General features: G+C 35.6%; 2 long non-coding RNA genes across 2 annotated transcripts; both read right to left on the bottom strand.

Annotated features, from left to right (window-relative positions):
• Nucleotides 1-1,468: 1,468 nt before the first annotated feature.
• On the bottom strand, nt 1,469-2,203 carry LOC149158270 (uncharacterized). The gene is made up of 2 exons (XR_016262030.1): nt 2,124-2,203; nt 1,469-2,001 (listed from the first exon to the last, which is right to left on the bottom strand). It is a non-coding gene; the product is annotated as an uncharacterized LOC149158270 (long non-coding RNA).
• Nucleotides 2,204-3,507: 1,304 nt separating this feature from the next.
• LOC149158269 (uncharacterized) lies at nt 3,508-4,099 on the bottom strand. Its single transcript, XR_016262029.1, has 2 exons — nt 3,910-4,099; nt 3,508-3,824 (listed from the first exon to the last, which is right to left on the bottom strand). It is a non-coding gene; the product is annotated as an uncharacterized LOC149158269 (long non-coding RNA).
• Nucleotides 4,100-5,077: the final 978 nt, after the last annotated feature.

Below are 5,077 nucleotides of genomic sequence, written 5' to 3'. Positions count from 1 at the left end.
TTGACCTATATAACTTTAGGATGATTTTAGGGTTCAACTGAGTTCCACAAAATTCCAATGCAAGAGGGAAGAAATAAAAGGAGCAAGAGAATACCTTGAGGATGCAGTTATCACTCTAAAAATTGTTTTCAATTTCTATAGTGAAATGATATATACACAATTTTTTGTGATGGTATGGTTCATATAGGCAAAAGACAGAGTTTCATCTTGTTCTACCGCTTGTACTCTCTGAGAATGACCATTTTTCTTGTAAATTCGGCACAACACCCAATCATCAAGCTGGAGAACAGAAGTGCCATCAAAATCAACAATACCAATTTTAGTTGAATGAATCAATTCCTATTCATAAAGAATCAAAACACAAGAACTGTGAAAGGAAAATCATTCATATTGATCAATATTCAAGAAAACATCACTTTGTAGGGTGTGTTATTTGTATTTACACAATTGATTTTTTTATTCAATCAACTATGCTATTCTCTGTGCTTTTGCTGGGTTCCTTCATCACCACCATCATTGGGAAATTCATTTCCATCTTGAAGCATGAAACGAGTAGCAATTCCCAATTGATCTCACACTACCACCACAAAGAAGCTAGCAATCCTGATATACAAATCGAACCAACCATCCTATCAAGAAATCCATATAGTTCTCAATCTATAGCTTTGATAACCCAAAACTCAAATCTTTTATATTCAATATGCACAGAAATTTTCACATTAATATGTCTGGATCTCATTCTAAGATCTTTACAGATATGATATAGAGGTAAACCAGATTTTTCATACTATGACAAGCGATATTAGCAAGTCTTGGAGTCTCTCTTATGTAATGTCTCCTCCTTATTCGATAGAGTTGATGCTATATGAGCATCGACTACACTGAAGGGATCATCCAATAGATAAATGTCAGCATCGTTATATAATGCTCTAGCCAACTGAATCCTCTGTTTTTGTCCTCCACTCATATTCAATCCTCTCTCCCCAATCTCTGTCATATCTCCATGAGCAAAACTCCCTATATCCTTGTCTAACGCACAAGCTTTTATTGCCTTCTTGTATTGAATTTTGTCCATTGGTTTCTCATAGAGTATGTTATCTCTAACAATACCACTCTAAATCCAAGCTATTTGTGCCACGTAGGCAACATTGCCATGTACTTCAACCTACACGTAGTCCAATCAAAAAGTTTATGGAAGAATTTATGTACATAGAAAGCAAAAAAGTTGCATCTGCAATCTTGTTGAACTATGAAATGGTTACTTTTGCTCAAGAAGAGTAGTTAATGTTCAACTTACATCTCCTGAAATTTTTGGGATTTCTCCAAGAATTGTATATATCAGAGCAGATTTCCCTGATCCCACTGAGCCACAAATTGCTACCTTTTCTCCAGTTTTAATGTGCAGATGATGTGACTTTGACGTTTGGACAGTGGATTGGGATCATCTATGGCAAGTCAATCTATTCACTTTGACTAATGTATCATTGTACTTATGGATTTATCTCTCTCTGAACATTTGATATTATCAAGAAGAAAAGATCTGTGGGTTTTCCACCTTGTGGGGTTTTGCCCTGGCTTTAAGCCTTTGAACTTTGATGTTCTTTCATTAGTTACTGTCATATGATAATGGTTAATGTGATTGCTAATGAATTAATGGAATTAATAATGAGCTAATGGATTAATGAAGTAACTGACCTAAGCAAAGAACATGTTAACTCAAAAATTAACAGCAATTCATTTATGGTGTTTGCCTATAAAAAGACATTTAACAAGTTCTTGGCTTCCCACTCAATAACTGAATTATAACATGAGGCAGAAATTGTTTCAGCTATGAAATGTGAATGTTGTGTGATCCTGCATGGTCATGCCCTTACTTCAAGCTTCAAATTGGATCCATAGACATTGTCTCCTAATACTTTGACAGCAATACTAGTCTTTTTGGTATGTGTTGTATTGGATGTTCAAAGCTCTGCAATCCACCTGATGTAGAGAAGTAACAACCTGCGAAGGAAAATGCAACAACCGATATTACATTAGAGGCTCTATAGCCAACATTCAGCTACACTTTCATGTGCCAGATAGCTAAAAAACAGATAAGCTCTAATTTAGCAGTCCTATATTACCTCGGGGAAATGGAGCAAAAGATTTTCCACATCCTTCTTTCAGGACATTTGGCTCATCAGAGAGTACAAGGTAATCATCAAATAGTTATTGGTCAAAAGTCAAGAAACCCACAATTTCAAGGAATGCTTAATATTTTATATGGGAACAAAATATGTTCAAATAAATACTCAGGGCACCATTCTGTTATTGGGAAATTGGAAGTGCAGCCTATGATAGATCATATGAGCAGAATTTTCGGGGTAACAGGTGCCAGTAGCCCATATGATTATAAATAACTAATCTTCCCCCTTCCCTCTCCCAAAACAAATAATTAGAGAAACGTTATGGGAAAAGAACTTAAATTTATTTCAACGAAGTAGGAATCTGGGAAAATCTTGGGAAATTGCTTTAGCACATTTGCAAAGGAATACAAACTATCAGACTGGAATCTTAAAAGTTTTCGGCAAAGAGATATATTTACAAGCCAAACTCCTATATCATGTACCCTATTAGAAAAGCAAGTTGAAAATTATTTCCAAGACTCAAGACCAGATCTCAAGAATTTAGAGCAATCCATTAAAACAGAAGGTCGGGCTGAAAGATTGGGATCCGATTTAAATCACTGTTCTGTTTCAAGTAAGTGGTAGTCTTATTTTCCTGCATCAGTGGGACAGCTTGCGTCGATTCAGCTAATTCTTCTGCTCAATATCTATCTATGAACATTTAATGACTAGGAGAAACCTGAAAGAGTGATAACGAGAAAACATTACGCAATGTAGAATGACTTAAAAAAATTGTTGTTATTATTAATCTGTATTCTACAAGCAAGCAATTAACACGTATTACTTGAGCTCGAACCATAGTTGACATGTCTTTATCCCGACATCTGAGTTAATGTTAAACGGGGTAATTTCTAACTACAAGAAAACATGAGAATGATACACAGGAACTAGAGTATCAAATTTTTTAATATATAAAATTTTTAAAAATAAATATTATAAAATAAAAAACTAATTATCATTTTTCAAAATAAATTTGAAATTAAATTGTACCATTAGATCTCCTCACACTTTGAACATAGTGTTACATAACAAAACATAGTGTTACATAACAAAAGGTTTAATATCATAATCAATAGCAACCCAATTTTATCGAGTATCTAGAAATGTATTTGGATCTACCTTGGTTGACAAAATTATTCAAAAGACAAAATACGTACTGCCATACATTAATTATTTTATATATATCTGTGCTCTCTGGCCCATGCAGGTTAAAAAAAAGACAAATATATTGAGTTTGCAACCTGGATTTCTATTTTCCCAAATAATTAACTCATTTTTATCATAAATTTTATACTTAAAGACATGGCACCAACTGTTTCTATGGTCATAAATCTGGGGCGCATTATCAAAACCTTCTGAAATTGAATTAAGCAAGTCGGAAGCTTACACAGGCCACTGGCGTTGAGGAGAAAATCCAAGTAGCTAAACTTAAAAACTGAAAACAGAATCAGCAAAAAGGCACCTATCTGCTATCTCTGAAGTATATCTAATGACTCCACATCTCTGGCGTATTAACAGTCGCAGCCACCTGCTTCACCAGATCTTTCAGGTATCTATGCACAAAACTTATTCTAAGAGTAGTTTGTCCATCTGCTGGTCAGATGATCCAGATCTGCAATAATTTTACAAGATACCAGCAATGACACTCTCATTTTCAACCTGAAAACCACGTACGCACGTCAGAGACTGTACACAAACAAAGAAAGGCAGAGGAAGGAATCAAGGAGATTTAGTTTGCAGATACCTTAAATGTTGTGCCGCAGAGCTCCTCCTCCATGGCTGGAACGACTGTCACTTTATTTTTAGGATGCTCGTAGCTTCGCAGACTCAGAGCGCTCGAGAAGAAACAACCTGATTAAAAAAAGAGGAGTGAGGGGAGTATTTACACAGGATATGGATGATCTTTCTTCTCTGCGATCTGGTCTGGTTGTGCCGCTGCGGCCAACCACTAGAAAGGGCTTGCGCTAATCTAAAGTTCGAAATTGTGCTGTTATGATCACGGAGTGTCTCTTTGTGATGCAGTTACATGAAGGGAAAGCAACGGGCGCAGCGAGTCCCAACCGGTCACCAACCCATTCAAATCAACGGCTGAGGATAATCTAGTCGTCTAACAAAGATCTAACGGCGTAAAGTGATGACAGAGAGGCAGTTGGGAGAATTGATCTCAGAGAAAAACCCCTTACGGCGTAATTAACGTATTTAATTCTGGCCAACACAATGGTGAATTCCATGTTATTCGTCTTAAATCTATTCTATCTCCCACTTCGCATTACGAAACATGAATGCTTCTATTAAATTACATAAATATCTTCGTCGTGTTCGTTGTGTTAAACAATGTATATATCCAGATATATGTTGGACTTGCCAAAGAAGAGGGTGGGGGTGGCAGGAGGGGGAGTCACATTTTTCCTTATTCAAAATAAAAGTTTTGAGAAAACAACATTTCCATTTCATTTGTACTATAAAAAAAGCATATAGGAGCTTGCAGCCTATTGCTATTTCAAATTTCGGCCTCAAAGTTTCTAATTGGTAATTCTATTTCCATATTTCTATTACATTTCAATTTGTAAATTGTATACATGAAGGGAAAAGTGTTTAAAACCTCACCCAAAACCTCTGTTAACTTTGACGAGTTTCCTTTGATTAATTGAGAAGCCGATGTTAATGAATATGAGCTTTAGGCATGGGCATATCAACATTCTCAATATTTACATCATATCTCATTAGTGTGGGAGTCTTGGACAAATTTACCATACCCGAGACTCACCCATTTTTCGAGTTTGTTACCTGGTGTTCCGAAAGGTATCTTCCAAGCAAGTAGGATATAGTGTCAAATACTAAGTATGTGTTGTTCTGTTTTTACCCTATATATATTTTTCAAATTCTAAATCTTATAATTCCTAATGATGCCA

Source organism: Pinus tabuliformis, chromosome 5_2 (assembly GCF_031772625.1).
Source record: "Pinus tabuliformis cultivar Carrire ecotype Pingquan chromosome 5_2, CPIR1, whole genome shotgun sequence".
NCBI lineage: Eukaryota > Viridiplantae > Streptophyta > Pinopsida > Pinales > Pinaceae > Pinus > Pinus tabuliformis.
This window is presented reverse-complemented; position numbering and strand designations above follow the sequence as displayed.